This window comes from Cryptomeria japonica, chromosome 10 (genome assembly GCF_030272615.1).
Source record: "Cryptomeria japonica chromosome 10, Sugi_1.0, whole genome shotgun sequence".
NCBI lineage: Eukaryota > Viridiplantae > Streptophyta > Pinopsida > Cupressales > Cupressaceae > Cryptomeria > Cryptomeria japonica.
In genome coordinates this window covers 502,515,187-502,536,632 of record NC_081414.1, presented here as the reverse complement: position 1 = coordinate 502,536,632, position 21,446 = coordinate 502,515,187, and positions in this window count along the sequence as shown.

The window sequence follows — 21,446 nt, the reverse complement described above, 5'->3', positions numbered from 1 at the left end:
CTACCCTTTGCTATACTAAAATTTACAACGAATAAAAGATAACAGCTCAAAGACTGGAATAATCTATTATTTCAACACAAAGACAAGAACTAATGCAAGCTCAAAGACTTGCTGCTATTTCTTATCAAACAGTAATTTTTCCTCAAAAATAGATGCAAGCTCAAAGACTTGCTGCTACTTCTAGAGATTTTCCTATTTTAATTAATCTTCTCTACTTGCAGCTCAAAGACTTCAAATTAGATTGGACTAAGCTCCTTTAGAAATAATTTGCATAGAAGAAATAAAAAGATTCAAACTCAAACATGTAGCTCAAAGAATCAAAACTTGAGTGATCCTTCTTTTTTATTCTTCAAAACCTTCAATTCACATACATAAGCTCAAAGACTTCTTGCTGTAAATTTGGCAGAGTTTTCGCTTGCTTTCCCAAAAGATAAAGATTACAAAAGACCCCTCAAGTATTTATAGAAGAGGAGCCTTGAGAAAAAGGTGGGAGGATCATAACTAACTTGAGAGATTCTCTCAACCACCAAGACTTGTAACTTGTCAAAACTAAATTACAACTAAATTCAACTAAGTATTGAAAAACACTTAAGTTGCATTTTGTGAAGACACAAATCCTTGAAATTTCTGGATGCTCGTTTGTAGTTCCTCGAGATTTTGTTCATGGGTGTTCTTGGCAACAACCATAGTCTTCACAATAGTGTCATGACACTGGAGGAGTGCAGAATTGTTTTTATTCAGGATAGACTGGATTTCATGCAGAAAGACTTGGCGTTTCATCAATGTCTGAATTGAAGCGGCCGAGAATTGTTCGCTCCTCCATTCATTATGAATCCTCATTTGTAAATCAGCAAGAACTTCTTCTTCTGGAATCAACTCTTCATCCTGACTTAATATGTTACAAGAGGCCCTTTCACAATGTGAGACAATATCTCAGTAAACTTCGCCTCGAAATCTCTTTGCATCACCAATCTCCTCAATGAGGGATTTAAGAACAAGGGCCTTGTTTTCCAGGAGTTCTTCAAATTCCAAGTACATGATCCTGGAAGAGATGATGACATGCTCCTGTAGAACACTCAGCTGTTGTTGGGGAATGGTACGCCGGATTGTCAAACTTTCTTCAACACTTTCCAGATTCTTTTTGAAAGTATTAGAAGTCTGATCCAGTTTCTCCTTAATGGTCTCTAACTTAGACATCATCTGAAAAATGTCTTTCATTACTTGTGCACATAGATCATGAAGCTGATCAACCCAGGAATCCAGTGCTTGTACCTTCTGAGCAGCCCTTTCCACTCCACGAATTGACTCTTGGTAACCAGAAGAACCTATGGAGTTACTCCCTTTAGCAACAGGTTTTGTGATTTTATGAATGGCTACCATAAGCTGTCGGTTTTCCTCTTCTAGCTCGTATTTCTTTGCTAGAAGATCATCACACCTTTGTGCCAATGAAGCAACATAAAATTGAGCATCATGTTTAATGACCTAATGTGTCTGTTTTCCCAACTCTATCCTTGTAACCTTATAATCGGCCACTGACATTTCTTCAAGTGGCTTATCTGCAATAGGTTCAACAACTTTAGCTACCTTCATCTTGTTACCGTCAACAGTTACTCTGGAGATAGTCTTGGCCTTCTTAGCAACTTTGGAACTGGACTGTTTGAGTTGCTGATAATCAAAGGCATTAGGTGAGATTTTTTGCTTCTTCCTTTTTGGGGTAAAAGAACTAAGCCATGGAGGCAAAGTTACCAACTCATTTCCAGTAGCAACTGTAGGCAAAGGAGAAGCAGTTTATGTTTGAATCACCATGGTCATCCTGGGAGGAATATCTGTTTGGATGACGACCACGGTTTGCTCAATTACCAATGGGCATGAAGATTGCCTCATGAATTCTTCAAAACCAGAAGTGGAAGTATCAATATATGATAAATGGATGCAAGTAGGAATATTATCAGGAACTTTCAACACACTCTCTTGTTGATGATCAAGAGATGGCTCGTATGTTGAAATGGGAATTGCATTCTGAGGAGATTCATCCACAAGCAATTCAGGAGGAGAAAGAGGCGTCTCAGTGGAAACTGGTGGAATGATCTCATGAGGCGAATCTGAAACTGGAGATTTGGGAGCATCATCAGATTGTTGCCCCTCATCTGGGTTATCCAAATCAATTACTTGAACATGGAATCATGATTTTTCCTTCCCACAAACTATCGTCTCCTCAGGAGGAAGCACTACTGCACGACTGACTCGCAACTTGATCCTTGTGCCCGAAGATGAAGCACCCTCCTTGTTGTCAACCTGAATCTCAGACTTCCATCCAAGAGGCCCCATAGAATCATCTTCTTTACCAACCTTGATTTTAATAAGTCTAACTGCATTACTTTTCAACCATGCGTTGGTGTTAGCCAAGATAGGCTGAAATCTATCAAGGATGGATATGCACTCTTTGTGCAACCATTGGATCAAAGGAAGTGGAGCTTCCTCAACCCTCCATCAAATGTATTCAGGATCAAGTATGTGCCCATCATCAATCATCCCTTGTGGGATATCCACCAAGTTCAAATCAACAATTTGCTCAACAGTGAGCCTGCAGTAATCCATCTTCAGAACTTCGGCTTCCGTGCGAAGATCTACCCAGATGTCTTCAATGCGATGTACATGCACAAAATATTTCTTGATCTTCTCCTTCATACCCCTATAATCAAAATCGGCTCTAGGTTTAAACCTTTTGAGCTTATTTTCTTGCAATTTAGTCTCCATGGCCTTAGCCTTCATAGATGTGACAAGGGAATACCGACCAATTTTCAATGGGTTTGTGGTAGAGATCCCCATTCCAACCTTGTGCCTAGCAGACTAAAAAGTGTGAACAGCCATGATTTGTCTTCCCAACTCCATAAGAATGATCTTATTAGTTGCGTATCTGGGAAGCATATATGACTGACCATCATAGCATCCGATCCTCATATAGGTGAAGGTGGGAAACTACAGAAACAAACATCCATACTTGTACACCTTATCCCATGCCTCATCTGATACTCTCTTGTTCCTGAGATTTTTGTCAAACTGACACATGAAATATTCGAAGAATGCATCTTGGACTCTTTTGAAATGTAGTCCACTGGGTCTCAATGGCAACTGGTCATAATATTCCCAAATTGGTATAAGTGAGCGATCACCCTTGGTAGAAAGACCTGGAAAGTGTCTAAGTGATGCTGCTAAGTATACCAAATATGAATTCATGAAGAAGGTCATGGTGGTAGGAACTGCTGCAAGTTGTTCGCACAAGGCATCGCTGATGACTTCTCCCCATGAAATGTGATGAGATTGCCGTATGAACATGATAAACTGGTACATCCATGGCTCAAAGACATTGGAATGCTCAAGGCCCATCATCCTGCTAAGGAGGGTTATGGTGTCTCCAATCTCCCATTTGAAATCGTAGCAGTACAACTTTGCCCACCTTGAGAAGGAGGCTCATGGCTCTTGGATCCATCTATTGATGTGTCGCTTGCAATTTTTGCCCTCTTCACATAATACTCCGCTGCACTTTCTTTGGAGATTTCCATATAAACAAGTGCAGGAGGTATTCTGAAGACTTTCTCGATTGTATCTGCATCGAGATGAATTATAGCTTCGCCATCATCATTTTTTATGACTCTTGACTCTTTGTCAAAATGATGGGCGCAGGCAAGAACAAATTCAGGTTGTAGGGCAGCCACCGGAAAAGATGATGCATGGCGAATATGGTTGTCTAACAACCGCTGTAAGTTATTATCCTGTGGATCTTCTACCCTTTTGATGAATTATGACATATCAATGTGCCCTATTTCCGTGTCTCTGATGCAATCCAAAGGAGAAGAAACCTAGGAAGGTGCAACCTCGGTCTAATATTTGTCATATTTGTATTTCATCTTCTTTGGAGTTGGAGATGCCGACAAATCTGACATTGATTGTGAACCTGGAATATTGTGATGAAGACTTAAAAGAGTTAAGGCAACATCATAGTCAGCTACAAATATCATTCTTCCTTCTCCAAATGGGAAAAACTTCGTTTCTTGAATTTCACGATTTTACAAGAGGAAGATGGGAAATACATGAGAAAATCTTGACTTTGACCAATTTCGGATCTTGGGGAAATTTTCGCAAGTATACAAGTTGGAATGAACATACATGCAATCGGGGTTTTAAAACCCGAATGCAAGTACACTTGTAAAATTGCAAATGGAGAAATGGATGGAAAATGAGATTTTGACTTGCGGAAAATGACAGAGATGGAAAGTACGGATTTGGTAAATATGAATGGATAGAAATTGGAAAATCTGAGAAAGTCATTTTCATGAAAATGGGAAGAACTCTTCAACATGTAATCTGGTTTTTAAAACCCAAATTTGAAAGGGAGAGGTATTTCACACTTTTCAACTTAGAATTTTAACCAAAAATGATTAAATTCCTTAATCGTAGGGCAAGAATAAGAATTTCCAGCGAACTTGTAGTCGAGATTAAAAATCCTGAATACAAGTAAAGAGGGAATTTTGGGAAGAACAATGCAATTCGAAAATTGCATACCAAGGGGAATATTTCTCTCACAAAAACCGATTTTTGGGGGAAGAACAACACTTATTTCCAAAAAATGCAACTAAGAAAGAAAACTAAGAAAGCAAGAAAAAAACAAAATGAAGGAAAGAAAGGAAAGAAAACATACCTTTCTTGAAATTGAAAAAGATTCTCCAAATATGCAACAATCTTTGGAAAGAAGAAGAAAAACCAATAAATAGAAGCAATCTATAATGCCAAACCCTTATCACGTTTTTGCAAAAATGGTCCAAACTGAAAAACGTGGCAGCAATCCCAAATTTGAAGGGCCAAAATGCCAACGAGAGAGCATACCTAAGAGAGTTATAGCAAAACGCCTAAGGAGCAGAAGAAGAAATGGTGTTAAATCCTTGCAAAATGTAGCCAAAGGAAACACGTGGAGAAAAACGTGGCCACCAAAAGCATCTTCAATGGCATCATTAAATAGCTCAAAACTCCTCCCAAACTCCACGCCTAGGTGAGAGAGGTCAAATCGATTTAGGAGATTGCAACTTGTTGGAGGTTTGATTAACCAAAATGTGGCATTAAAGAAAAATGTGATTGCTGATTTAGGGCGAAAAACCGGTCAATACAATCCCCAAATGGAGTGACAAGTGGTTCCAAATCCACAAGAATAGGGTAGAAACCAAAACGCCTCTCCTTCCTTGAAGATCTCCACAAAAATTGATTGAAAAATTCAACAAATTCACTTCCAATTGAAAATTGGGTTTTTTGGAGAGAAGAACAAGTTCGAAATGCATAAGGGAATGAAAATCGGGTTTTTTAGAACAAATGACAAGTTCTAAAATTCACTTTTTCACTCACTAGGCCAAAATCGAGTTTTTTGAGCCAAATAGCAAGTTTTATTTTTGACTTTTTCACTTATAAGGAAAATTCAAGTTTTTTGAACCAAATAGCAAGTTTTATTTTTGACTTTTTCACTTATAAGGCAAATTCGGGTTTTTTGAACCAAATAGCAAGTTTTATTAATGTCAAAAATGCACTTTATGCATAAAATTGGGTTTTTTGGAGACAAATGCAAGTTTTAATTACTTGTAAAAGGGAAATAAAATCCCTACAACAAGTTAGAAAGTCTTGCATATATGTAATGGGGATTTAAAATCCCTATTACATGTAAAAACCATTAAAATAGGCGTTTTTAGACCAAACTGCAAGTTTACTTGTAATTGAGCCAAAAAATCCCTATTTTAACTAAACAAGACCAAAAAACAATTAAAAATAACAAAAATAAAAGAGAAATTTAAAACAAATTACAAGTAATATCTTTTAAATAAAAGTGCACATATAATAAGCCAAAAATTCCCCTACAAAGACCAAAACAATGAATAACATTAAAACTTGCAGTTTGAAGAAAATTCTCCACCTGCAATCGGGATTTTAAAACCCAAAATTGAAGGAAAGACATAGCAAACAAACCCAGAATTTGATGAAATTCAAAACACAGTTTGACGATGGACTGAGGATTAAGCCAGTCCAAGGATTAGTCAAAATTCTACCTTGGGAAGCATGCCATAGAGTAAATTTTTTCATTTTTTCGCAAAAATTTCATGTAGTGGTCCTTCATTTTTGGAAAAAAAAATGAGGACAACACTTATCATCCAGAAAATCAAAAGATTTGCCTAAAGTTGTCAACTCATCTTCAATAGCATCAATTTTGCTTTTGTGCTTCACTGCAACTATTAGCCAAGAGATACAATACCTGTAGACTCTGCTAGCACTGCGGATACAGTTCCTCAATTACTAAATAATTGCTGATAAGATCTTTTGCGAATTAGCACATTCATTTAGCATATTATGCATATCCAAACCTTTTTATTCAGATATTCTACCCTTAAAAAACTGCTTAGAGAACTTCTCCTTTAGAACCTCATTTAAGTATTCCAGAAGTAAATTACTAATATTCTCAATGCTCATGTTATTCTGGATCAAATGATTCAACAAAATGCTTTCAATTCTATCCAACTCAACTGAAGTCAGCTACATCACACCAATTTTCTTGATTCCATCACTTTTGTCCACTAATTTGAGGAAATTAGATTCATCATCTGATTCTCTAGCTTCCTGCTCTACAACTGTCGAATCTCTTCCAACTACAAGAGACTCTGGATCTTCAATCACTACAATATCCTCTACTTTTCTTTTCTTTGACTTTGAAATACTAATAAGAATAGGCTGTTCTTTTCTTCTTTTTGGAGGAAGAACCTCCAGAACCAAAAAAAAAAGATATAGGGCCAACACTCCACGTGTCCATAAAGGATTTTAAATAGGCATCATAGGCTTCCTCTTTATTATTCAGACTGTTCAAATATTTAAATATCCGTCTTTCAATCAGAACACCGGACTCCCATATAATATTGTCTTTTGTCAAAAGGAATCCAAAGCAATACATAACCAAACTCACAAGCAATGAACCAAACCGGAAAGGATAATTCCTTTCTTTTGTCATCTTAACATTCTCTAACAACAATGCTCTCAACAATTCACATAGTTGAATGATTTTTTTTCCATCGCAAGAATACACATGCCATATATACTGCAATTGCCAAGGTGGCACCTTCCCTATTCCTGAAATAGATTTTAGAAGAAATATCGTAGGCTACATACCTCACCACAAGGTTGATGATAGTGTTAATGATCAATGCTCGTTGATCACCCTTCACGCCGGTTAGGGTTTTCACTTCTCTGTTCAAGATTAACTTCTTTGCCAGAACTTCTCCATTGTCACACAAACCAGTGATCATACAGGTAACCTCCTTTGAGATGGGGTAGGGTTTATCTAACATGGTGTTGTCATCCTATACATGGCTAAGGATCATCCTGATAACCTCGACATTATCAAACCAAGGAAATTTTGTCCAAAGATTCAGACCTTTTCTTTCCAATCCTTTGAATTTTTGCAAATCAACATTACTCAAACTAGCTTTAAGCTCTCTGATTTTCTTTGGGTTAAATTCATCTAGGAACACCTTATCCAAAACTTAAAATTCTTTGCTACTAGATTCTCCGACGATCATTTTTTCTTCCATGATTGCTCGCACCGCTCTCTTATTTTGCTACTCCTCTACTATTCCCGATATTCTTAAACTGATAATGAAAGAATGAATTCAAAAAGCTAATACTTATCTTGCCAAAAACACTTCCCGTAGGGTTTTTCTGCCAAGAAATATCTTATCAATGATGTCAGCAAATTCCTTTGATTACCGGATAACCTTTAAAGAACTTAAAGCACAGTCATGCTGGATCAACAACATGATCCACTTAGATGGGGAGGACAAAATATTTTTCTTTCAAAAGGAACTCCCCCTTACCCAAAGCACTCTACTTAGTTACCAAAGGAAGAGGTGTATGTACCGGATTCTGGTACTTCAGGCTCACTTCCCTTGTTATCACTCTTCTTTCTCCAGACCAAACTTTCTTTCTTCTTTGATTCTTTTCCTCTGCTCACCATCCTTATCATCCAGAAAATCAAAAGATTTTCCTAAAGTTGTCAACTCATCTTCAATAGCATCAATTTTGCTTTTGTGTTTCACTGCAACTATCAGCCAAGAGATACAATACCTGTAAACTCTGCTAGCACTGCGGATACAGTTCCTCAATTCCTAAATACATGTTGATAAGATCTTTTGCGCATTAGCACATTCATTTAGCATATTATGCATATCCAAACCTTTTCAGTCAGATATTCTACCCTTTAAAAAATGCTTAGAGAACTTCCCCTTTAGAACCTCATTTAGGGATTCCAGAAGTAAATTACTGATATTCTCAATGCTCATGTTATTCTGGATCAAATGATTCAACAAAATGCTTTCAATTCTATCCAACTCAACTGAAGTCAGCTACATCACACCAATTTTCTTGATTCCATCCCTTTTGTCCACTAATTTGAGCAAATTAGATTCACATCTAATTCTCTAGCTTCCTGCTCTACAACTGTCGAATCTCCTCCAACTACATGAGACTCTGGATCTTCAATCACTACAATATCCTCTACTTTTCTTTTCTTTGACTTTGAAATACTGATAAGAATAGGCTGTTCTTTTCTTCTTTCTAGAGGATGAACCTCCAGAACCAAAAAAAAAAGATATTGGGCCAACACTCCACGTGTCCATAAAGGATTTTAAATAGGCATCACAAGCTTCCTCTTTATTATTCAGACTGTTCAAATATCTAAATATCCATCTTTCAATCAGAACACCAAACTCCCATATAATATTGTCTTTTGTCAAAGGGAATCCGAAGCAATACATAACCAAAATCACAAGCAATGAACCAAACTGGAAAGGATAATTCCTTTCTTTTGTCATCTTAACATTCTCTAACAACAATGCTCTCAACAATTCACACAAGTCGAATGATTTTTTTTCCATGACAAGAATACACATGCCATATATACTGCAATTGCCAAGGTGGCACCTTCCCTATTCCTGAAATAGATTTTAGAAGAAATATTGTAGGCTACATACCTCACCACAAGGTTGATGATAGTGTTAATGATCAATGCTCGTTGATCACCCTTCACGTCGGTTAGGGTTTTCACTTCTCTGTTCAAGATTAACTTCTTTTCCAGAACTTCTCCATTGTCACACAAACCAATGATCATACAGATAACCTCCTTCAAGATGGGGTAGGGTTTTATCTAACATAATGTTGTCATCCTATACATGGCTAAGGATCATCCTGATAACCTCGACATTATCAAACCAAGGAAATTTTGTCCAAAGATTCAAACCTTTTCTTTCCAATCCTTTGAATCTTTGCAAATCAACATCACTCAAACCAGCTTCAAGCTCTCTGATTTTCTTTGGGTTAAATTCATCTAGGAACACCTTATCCAAAACTTAAAATTCTTTGCTACTAGATTCTCTGATGATCATTTTTTCTTCCATGATTGCTCGCACCGCTCTCTTATTTTGCTACTCCTCTACTGTTCCCGATATTCTTAAACTGATAATGAAAGAATGAATCCAAAAAGCTAAGACTTATCTTGCCAAAAACACTTCTCGTAGGGTTTTTCTGCCAAGAAATATCTTATCAATGATGTCAGCAAATTCCTTTGATTACCGGATAACCTTTAAAGAACTTAAAGCACAGTCATGTTGGATCAACAACATGATCCACTTAGACGGGTTAGACAAAATATTTTTCTTTCAAAAGGAACTCCCCCTTACCCAAAGCACTCTACTTAGTTACCAAAGGAAGAGGTGCCTGCACCGGATTCTGGTACTTCAGACTCACTTACTTTGTTCTCACTCTTGTTTCTCCAAACCAAAATTTCTTTCTTCTTTGATTCTTTTCCTCTGCTCACCATCCTTATCATCCAGAAAATCAAAAGATTTGCCTAAAGTTGTCAACTCATCTTCAATAGCATCAATTTTGCTTTTGTGTTTCACTGCAACTATCAGCCAAGAGATACAATACCTATAAACTCTGCTAGCACTGCGGATACAGTTCCTCAATTCCTAAATACATGTTGATAAGATCTTTTGTGCATTAGCACATTCATTTAGCATATTATGCATATCCAAACCTTTTTATTCAGATATTCTACCCTTAAAAAATTGCTTAGAGAACTTCTCCTTTAGAACCTCATTTAGGGATTCCAGAAGTAAATTACTGATATTCTCAATGCTCATGTTATTCTGGATCAAATGATTCAACAAAATGCTTTCAATTCTATCCAACTCAACTGAAGTCAGCTACATCACACCAATTTTCTTGATTCCATCCCTTTTGTCCACTAATTTGAGCAAATTAGATTCATCATCTGATTCTCTAGCTTCCTGCTCTACAACTGCCGAATATCCTCCAACTACGGGAGACTCTGGATCTTCAATCACTACAATATCCTCTACTTTTCTTTTCTTTGACTTTGAAATACTGATAAGAATAGGCTGCTCTTTTCTTCTTTCTGGAGGAAGAACCTCCAGAACCAAAAAAAGAAGATATTGGGCCAACACTCCACATGTCCATAAAGGATTTTAAATAGGCATCATAGGCTTCCTCTTTATTATTCAGACTATTCAAATATCTAAATATCCGTCTTTCAATCAAAACACCAGACTCCCATATAATATTGTCTTTTGTCAAAAGGAATCCCAAGCAATACATAACCAAACTCACAAGCAATGAACCAAACCGGAAAGGATAATTCCTTTCTTTTGTCATCTTAACATTCTCTAACAACAATGCTCTCAACAATTCACACAAGTCGAATGATTTTTTTTCCATCGCAAGAATACACATGCCATATATACTGCAATTGCCAAGATGGCACCTTCCCTATTCCTGAAATAGATTTTAGAAGAAATATCATAGGCTACATACCTCACCACAAGGTTGATGATAGTGTTAATGATCAATGCTCGTTGATCACCCTTCACGTCGGTTAGGGTTTTCACTTCTCTGTTCAAGATTAACTTCTTTGCCAGAACTTCTCCATTGTCACACAAACCAGTGATCATACAAATAACCTCCTTTGAGATGGGGTAGGGTTTTATCTAACACAATGTTGTCATCCTATACATGGCTAAGGATCATCCTGATAACCTCGACATTATCAAACCAAGGAAATTTTGTCCAAAGATTCAAACCTTTTCTTTCCAATCCTTTGAATCTTTGCAAATCAACATCACTCAAACCAACTTCAAGCTCTCTGATTTTCTTTGGGTTAAATTCATCTAGGAACACCTTATCCAAAACTTAAAATTCTTTGCTACTAGATTCTCCGACGATCATTTTTTCTTCCATGATTGCTTGCATCGCTCTCTTATTTTGCTACTCCTCTACTGTTCCCGATATTCTTAAACTGATAATGAAAGAATGAATTCAAAAAGCTAATACTTATCTTGCCAAAAACACTTCCCTTAGGGTTTTTCTGCCAAGAAATATCTTATCGATGATGTCAGCAAATTCCTTTGATTAACGGATAACCTTTAAAGAACTTAAAGCACAGTCATGCTGGATCAACAACACGATCCACTCAGACGGGGAGGGCAAAATATTTTTCTTTCAAAAGGAACTCCCCCTTACCCAAAGCACTCTACTTAGTTACCAAAGGAAGTGGTGCCTGCACCGGATTCTAGTACTTCAGGCTCACTTCCTTTGTTCTCACTCTTCTTTCTCCAGACCAAACTTTCTTTCTTCTTTGATTCTTTTCCTCTGCTCACCATTCTTATCATCCAGAAAATCAAAATATTTGCCTAAAGTTGTCAACTCATCTTCAATAGCATCAATTTTGCTTTTGTGTTTCACTGCAACTATCAGCCAAGAGATACAATACCTGTAAACTATGCTAGCACTGCGGATACAGTTCCTCAATTCCTAAATACATGCTGATAAGATTTTTTGCACGTTAGCACATTCATTTAGCATATTATGCATATCCAAACCTTTTTATTCAGATATTCTACCCTTAAAAAACTGCTTAGAGAACTTCTCCTTTAGAACCTCATTTAGGGATTCCAGAAGTAAATTACTGATATTCTCAATGCTCATGTTATTTCGGATCAAATGATTCAAAAAAATGCTTTCAACTCTATCTGACTCAACTGAAGTCAACTACATCACACCAATTGTCTTGATTCCCTCCTTTTTGTCCACTAATTTGAGCAAATTAGATCCATCATCTAATTCTCTAGCTTCCTGCTCTGCAACTGCCGAATATCCTCCAACTACAGGAGACTCTGGATCTTCAATCACTAAAATATCCTCTACTTTTCTTTTCTTTGACTTTGAAATACTCATAAGAATAGGCTGTTCTTTTCTTCTTTCTGGAGGAAGAACCTCCAGAACCAGAAATAAAAGATATCGGGCCAACACTCCACATGTCTAGAAAGGATTTTAAATAGGCATCACAGACTTCCTCTTTATTATTCAGACTGTTCAAATATCTATCTTTCAATCAGAAGACCAGACTCCCATATAATATCATCTTTTGTCAAAAGGAATCCCAAGCAATAAATAACCAAACTCACAAGCAATGAACCAAACCGGAAAGGATAATTCCTTTCTTTTGTCATCTTAACATTCTCTAACAACAATGCTCTCAATAATTCACACAAGTCGAATGATTTTTTTTCCATCGCAAGAATACACATGCCATATATACTGCAATTGCCAAGGTGGCACCTTCACTATTCTTGAAATAGATTTTAGAAGAAATATCGTAGGCTACATACCTCACCACAAGGTTGATGATAGTGTTAATGATCAATGCTCGTTGATCACCCTTCACACTGGTTAGGGTTTTCACTTCTCTGTTCGAGATTAACTTCTTTGCCAGAACTTCTCCATTGTTGCACAAATCGGTGATCATACAGATAACCTCCTTTGAGATGGGGTAGGGTTTATCTAACATGGTGTTGTCATCCTATACATGGCTAAGGATCATCCTGATAACCTCGACATTATCAAACCAAGGAAATTTTGTCCAAAGATTCAGACCTTTTCTTTCCAATCCTTTGACTCTTTGCAAATCAACATCACTCAAACTAGCTTCAAGCTCTATGATTTTCTTTGGGTTAAATTCATCTAGGAACACCTTATCTAAAACTTAAAATTCTTTGCTACTAGATTCTCCGACAATCATTTTTTCTTCCATGATTACTCGCACCGCTCTCTTATTTTGCTACTCCTCTATTGATCCCGATATTATTAAACTGATAATGAAAGAATGAATTCAAAAAGCTAATACTTATCTTGCCAAAAACACTTCCGTTAGGGTTTTTCTGCCAAGAAATATCTTATCGATGATGTTAGCAAATTCCTTTGATTACCGGATAACCTTTAAAGAAATTAAAGCACAGTCATTCCGGATCAACGACATGATCCACTCAGATGGGGAGGACATAATATTTTTCTTTCAAAAGGAACTCCCCCTTACCCAAAGCACTCTACTTAGTTACCAAAGGAAGAGGTGCTTGCACCGGATTCTGGTACTTCAGGCTTACTTCCTTTGTTCTCACTCTTCTTTCTCCAGACCAAACTTTCTTTCTTCTTTGATTCACCATTCTTCATTACACTTTTACCATCATATTTCTCTACATTTTCATTTCTACTTTGATTAGCATAATGTCTGGACTCTTTGCATTTGAAGAAACTGATATCCTTCATTTTTTATCTTACTGGATGTGATCTATTTCTGCATTGATTAGCCTTATGTCCATAGTTATTGCAAGTATTACAATATGTTGGAATCCAAGAACACTGAGAGGGGGGTGAATCAGTGTTGTACCATAATGATCAATTTTAACCTTATTAAAACATGCATTCACCAACTGGTATACCGGTACATATAGAATTGAAAGAATTAAAGCAACCAATAAGCCAATCACACAAATGAATATCATAAGATATATAATTATACCTGGAAACCTCAAAGAGGAAAAACCACGATGGGATTTGTGACCCACAATATTAATCCACTAGCCATATGAAAAGATATTACAAAATATAGGGGCCTGCACTTAAAGGAAGGCTTACAGTCTAGATCACATTGCTCAATCACAAAAGGAGCCTCACTGACTACATACAAATCCATACTACAATCCAGAGAAATGATTGAACTGCAATGATAGCATCTTCTATGCCTGAATACAGTTTTGATTAAGCTCTATCTGTTCCAATCTAAAACCCTAAACCCTTACTAGAATACCCTCTTACATAAATATCCTCACATACATGATCTCTCTCATATATTTCACATCTCCATTGCATGTCATAACCTACATCCTACATATCATCACCTATTACAAAAATGATCTAATCAACTGACCTATATACCCTTTACAATCCATCATGCCTTATGTCGGCTTACAAAGATAATTACAATATGAATATACATGTCGGCTCAATAACATAAACACATATATATCAAAAACAATTGTCGATGTCGGATCTCCCAAATGATGTTGGCCTCCAATACTGATAACCTGAATATAAACCATGTTGGCCTACAATGTCGGTAACCAAAGAATTCCTTCCAACTGGTGAATCCTGTCGGTGTCGATGTCAGTGTCAGTACACTACTAAACCAAAATAAGAAGCCGGAACATGTTGCCATGTTTCCATCAATGAAAACATATTGAAACCAACCAATTGAGTGTCAATTGCCAACAATCTCCCCCTTTGGCATTGATAGCAACACTCATGTGAAAAATGATCATGGTTTCCATCTGTTGGTTTCATCTTGAGCCTTCTCCCCTTGAGCTGAATATACATCTATGATCATAATCAATACAAAATACTCCATACCTCCTAAATATTTTTTACCTATACCTCCCCCTTTGACATCAATGCCAAAAATACCAAAAAATATCAAAAAGCGGGAGGAAGAATGAAAAGACTATACAAAGAATGTCCCAAAATACCTTATCGGAGCTGAATATATTTAAATTTTTTTTAATAGGTCTTCTCCAAAATCTCTAGATAAGTATCCCAACCTAATTTGAAAGTGTCAGAAATAGATACAAGTTCATTTGGCATATGGGCATATGACTCTTTCTCATTTAGCTATGTCGGTGTGGGCTTACCATCCATATCTATACATTCTTTCTTATGTACACTTAATGAATCCAACCGGGGACTTACCAATCTTCTAAGACTTCTAGCTCTCCTTATGATTTTATCTTTTTCCCTCTCAAGAGATAAAACTTGGGCTTCCAAAACCAAAATCTGACCATCTATAGATGTAGTTAAGGAATTTGATCCATCAAAAGAATTGACTATACCTACAATCTCCCCCTGAATATCCTTAATCCTTTTATCTGTCTCAGCAGTAAGTAAACCTATGTTACAACATACTCTATAAATATTAGTACATTGCCTTAATGCATTATCAATCAACTTCAACTTATCATTAATCTCTTTCCTCTCTGACTCAATCATTTGATAAAATGTTTCTCTCTTTGCCTGTGTAAACCTCTCCAATGCCTGTCGATTTGATATCTGTTGTAGAGATTGAAAATCCTTTGAAATGTGCTCTATTATTATCTTAAGCTTACTGGATGAGCTTGTTTCTTTGTTGAATTTGCACTCCAGGACAAGTCTATGCAAAACAGTGATAGACTAATCAATAACCCCTTTGTCCATAGATCCTTCCTTCGTCATTTTTTGTGCAACCATCATCATGAGTTCAGTAGAACTCATCTTTGTAATGCTTTTATGTTCAACCTACAAGGTGTAAATTGACAACAATGATGGGCTCACTATCGGTTCCTTGTCGGATTCCCCTTTCTTCTCCTTTGATGGTTTAAATTTTATAGCTTCCTCACTTGCACCGGTGGCTTCACCACTTGGTGCAGTATCAATTACTATCAGTTCCCCTCTGAAGGACTGTTGTCCTCAATATTAGTAACCTGTACACTTGCAACCTTTACACTCTCTGATTCTGTCGATATCTCAACATTTTCCTATACATTAGTTTCTATCGGGGACTCTATATCTAATATCTTAATTTTTCAAAATTGAGGGTGAAGTACCCCTAATACCTTTACCTTTCCCTTCAACCAAGATATCTGTAGTATCTATCTTAGGTTCCGGTGAAGTATAAAAACCATAGTTTGCTGCAAAGAATTGGACCCATGCCTTGTGGGTCTCCTTGACTATGTCATTAACCCTACCTAACATAAGACTTACTATTTTGTGTTTGTTGTGAAATATCTTTCTATCTGCAACCTCAAGTGTCTTGTCCATCTCCTCTAGAGTAATAGAAACACAAATAGATAACAAATCCTGAATCTTTATATGATTGTCCTCCTCCATTGCTGATAATCTTCTAGCATCTAATATGTCATATAACTATGTCGGTATTTGGTTTTCAATTTCTAACAAGGCTTTCTTATAAATGTCCAAATATAACAAAACTGATTCCTCAACTTCTCTCTGTTCATCATCATCCAAATGCTCATCATAAAATTGTACATTCTTCAACATACCATCTTTAGTTATTTCATCTACTAATTTTGTACAAGTCTTGGGTGGAATAGTAGTTACATTACCAGATACAAGTGCAAGATCGGTGTCATCCTTCTTCTTTCTTATTCGATTACTAGATGGGGCAAAAGGCGTTTCTTTAGGAGCTCGTTTCTATGTCGGTACCCTGATTGTAACTTTCCTATCCGGTTGCATCTTAGCTTCCACCTTTGTCTCTTCATTTTTCTTCCTTAATACCCTCTTGAATGTTAAGGGTGTGGCATCATCAGATCTAGATTCTATTGCAATTGGCTCAACGAATATTTATGGCTCTCTCCTTTTTCTCCCTTTCTCCGGAACATCATCAATTAATGCTTTGATGTCCTGAGAAACATGTTCCACAAACTTGCTTGCCTTGCCTTGCTGCTTCTCCCTCTTCTTTTGGTTTAACTCAGTTTCAACCTCTTACTTCTTTTGCTTAGCAGTACCAAAGGTTTTTACAGTTTCGTCAGTAGGTGCATCAATTAGCAACTGTGCATAAGCATCTAGAATATGTGCATCAACTTCATAACCCATTTCCTCAATCCAAATATTTTGGGGCTTGACAACCTCCATCAAAGTTTCATCTTTCTTAACCATGAAGCATATCTCAGTTGAGTACTTCTCAACAATGTGCTTTGGAACTCTCTCCCTAGAATTCATAGCCTTTTGAAATGCTTTAAAGTAACCCCACACTTTGTCATCCCGCTGACTACCCAATGTTGCAATAGATTGTTTTAGTTGCCTCCCTACTTGGATATCAAATGCCCATTGTCTCTTACTGGGAGTTTCATTAATGAAAAACAACATTAAACAGACAATTAGGTTTCCATACCGGAATGTTCCCTTCTTCTCTCCTTTGTTCTTTCCTAGGTTAATCAACAATTCATCCAACATCCAACCACAGAGATCTAACTTCTCATTTTCCCTCATCATTTTATGAGCTGCATAAATGTAGGAGCTAGAAACAGAATTCAGTCGGTTTGATTGAGTTACCTTGTAACCAATAATCATGCTTCCGAATCTGATATCTGTCGGTGATAGTACTAACCCTCATTGATCCCCTATCTGATGTTGTGTCGGTGATCTTGTTGACCTGATCATTAGAAACCTTCTTCTCTGGATGTTGTCCAACCTATGGTAAACTAGTGATGGCCTTGATGGCCTCCTTCGAGATCTGATATGGTCTGTCCAACCAGATAAATTCTCCATGCACTCTGCTAAAAACAAATCTAACAATCTCATCTTCAAATTTTGGAATATCCAGAATGTCGGTAAACCCTAGATCCTCAATATGCTGGTACTTGGGCTTAATCTTTCCAAAATCTCCCATTAACTCGCTCATGTACATGCTCTTAATATCACTTGTTCCAAAATCCTCAATATGACAGTGAATGTAAGATCTGACATTTTCAACATACACGAATCCTTCCGGGACATAGGAAAAAGTGCCAACCAAATCATCCAAAGTAGCAATATGCGGATATCGCTTGAAGATCAGCCTAGGATGGTCCTTGACCTCAACAAAATTAGTATTTGCAATAAACATAGGTACAAATGATGATCCCGCTTCCATGATGAAAGATAAATACCTGTGAATAGCTGTTGGTGAAAAACCCTAAAGAACTCTTCTGATCGCTGGTGAAATTGCTCAAGAAGATATCGATCACACTGAATCACCTTAGACTTCCTCTGAATCGCTCTGAATGAAAAGTGATAAAAAATGAAGTGAATTCAACCTTTTAACCTCCAAGAAACCCTAATCCATCATTAATATGAATGACTTCCAGTGGAAGATATCAGATCTCGATCAAACATCTCCATGCCGGATAAGCATCTCCAATGTCTGGAACATCTTCCAGAACCTCTTCCCGGGGCATAAGCAGCGTCTTCATGAATTTTTCCTACCCCTAAGACATCTGCTTCAATTATCGGATGAGCTTCCTGCCGGTGCAGGAGCAACCTCCTCTGTCGGTTGAGTAACTGGTGCATTTCCATCTGCTGATTGTTCTTCTGACTTCCTGACCCATCTCTGGGTATGATCTTGATAGATTTCATTTACCTTCTCTTTCCCTTTCTCATTTGATCCATCATTACCAATCGATGGATTTCTGCTTCTACAAAACTTAGCAATATGTCCAACCTCATTGCGTGCATAACATGTAACATTATTCTTTTGAATTGCTTTGCTAAAACTAGTGTAATTGCTTGACTTGCACTGATTATCCATATGTCCAAATTTTCCACATGCATAACATTTAACATGCATTCTGCAATCTTTTGTCTTATGACCATACTTATTGCATTTAGAACATTGACCGGGAGCAAAATCAGGGTTCTGATTTGCTCTATTTCTACATTGCCTAGCTATGTGACCAAATTTATTACAAACAAAGCATCTACCATTAAATTTGTAAGTATTAAACAGCCTTACCAATGCCTTCTGGTTTTGATCTTCATTAGCAGTTTTGGAACTTTGTCCTTGTTCAAATCCAAGTCCACTGGAATCTCCATTCTGTCTTTGTCTCTTCAATAATTCATCAAGTTGTGCTGAACTAACCTTGAATTTTTCTTTATACTCACTTGCAATAGCTAGATCATCTCTCAGAATTATCATTTGTCTCTCAAGTTCTTGTTCATTTCTCTGGGATTGTACTAAATCAATTCTCAACATATCATTTTTATGAACCAACCTACCACATTCTTCAAAAAAAAATTTGAGAGATACAACAAGATTTTCTTCCTTTTTCTTTCGATCTTTAATCTCCTTTGATATCCTCATAGTTATAGCTTGCATTTCATTCCTCATAACCGTGTTCTCCTGACTCATCTTCTGACATCTCTCATTAAGTACATCATTCTCTTCATTATCCTTATTCTGTAAAAGTTCCTTACTCCTAGCTTGAACAAATGGCAGTCTCTCCTGTAGGACAAGAATGAATTCTCGAGCAGAATTCAATTCATCTTGTAACTTCAAGTTCTTCATCCTTTCAGCATCATAATCTTCAAGTGCTACCTCAAGTTGCTTCTCCAAACTCATATCCATGGATTTCGGATTTCGGATCTTCCTCAAGCTGTTAAACTTCCTCTGAGACACAAGGCTTTGATACCAATTGTTGGAATCCAAGAACACTGAGAGGGGGTGAATCAGTGTTCTACCGGAATTTTAACCTTATTAAAACATGCATTCACCATCTGGTATACCAGTACATATAGAATTGAAAGAAGTAAAGCAACCAATAAGCCAATCACACAAATGAATACCATAACACAAAGAATTATACGTGGAAAACCTCAAAGAGGAAAAACCACGGTGGGATTTGTGACCCACAATATCAATCGACTAGCCATATGAAAAGATATTACAAAATATAGGGGCCTGCACTTGCAGGAAGTCTTACAACCTAGAGCACACCTCTCAATCACAAAAAGAGCCTCACTGACTACATACAAATACAGACTACAATCTGGAGAAATGATTGAACTACAATGATAGCATCTTCTATGCCTGAATATAGTTTTGGTTAAGCTCTGTCTGTTCCGGTCTGAAACCCTAAACCCTTACCGGAATACCCTCTTACATAAATATCCTCGCATACATGATCTCTCTCATATATTTTGCATCTCCATTACATTCCATAACCTACATCCTACATATCATCACCTATTATAAAAATGATCTAATCAACTAACCTATATACCCTTTACAATCCATCATGCCTTATGTTGGCTTACAAAGATAATTACAATATGAATATATATTTTCGCTCAATAACATAAACACATATATATCAAAAACAATTGTCGATGTTGGATCTCCCAAATGATGTTGGCCTCCAATACCAATAACTTGAATATAAACCATGTCGGCTTGCAATGTCAGTAACAAAAGAATTCCTTCTAACCGATGAAGATACTTGTCGGTGTCGGTACACTACTAAACTAAAATATGAAACTGGAATATGTTTTCATGTTTCCATCAATGACGACATATTGAAACCAACCAATTGAGTGTCAATTGTCAACACAGTATCCATGAAAGTTGTAACTCTTCTTGTTCGCTTCAACCGGATTATGATTCTGACTCATACCATGATTTCTACAATAATTCTTTATGACCAATCCTCTTGCAAATATAACATTGAATTCTTCTATAGCTTACTGACTTGTGTCCAAATTTATTGCATTGAAAACAATAGCCATTAAAACATGGGTACCTTATTGCATTAGGTTGTTGAACTAGTGGTCTTCTTGCATTAGAATTTTGATTCCGGGATTTTCTCTCATCTTCTAACTTCTTCTCCAATTCAAATTTGACTTCTTTGATTTCCTTTTTGTCATTTTGATTTGAACACATACCGGGTTGAAATCCAAGTCCATTCTTATCCAAGTTAACTTGCTACATGTTGATCAAATCTTCTAGGAGCTTACTACTGTCAAGGATTTTATTTTTTGCATTCAGATTCTTCCCCTCTTGCTCTATCTTTTCACATTCTTTAGACTTATGCTTGATTGTTTCTATCGTGGATTTCTCTCTCTTGTATTTCTCCTCAATCTTCTGCATCAGATCTTTAATAGTCTCATTCGCCTGCTTCAACTGATTGTTAACCTCCTTATGCTTCGGTTTGAATTTTCGGATTTTCTCTCTCAGCTTTTGCACACATTCATTTTCTATCTTTATATTCTCTTTCAATTCTTGATTCTCTGATTCAACACTTTGCAAATCTTAAAGGGTTGTCTTCAAATATTCATCTAGTTGAAATTCTTTGGTCATGCATATAGGTGCCATGATTCAACCAACACGGATCTCCCTCAAGTGGTTAAGCTTTCAAGCAAGGGACCAAAGCTCTGATACAAATTGTTGACTGGGTTGAAAGGACCTGAATACTGAGAGGGGGGCTGAATCA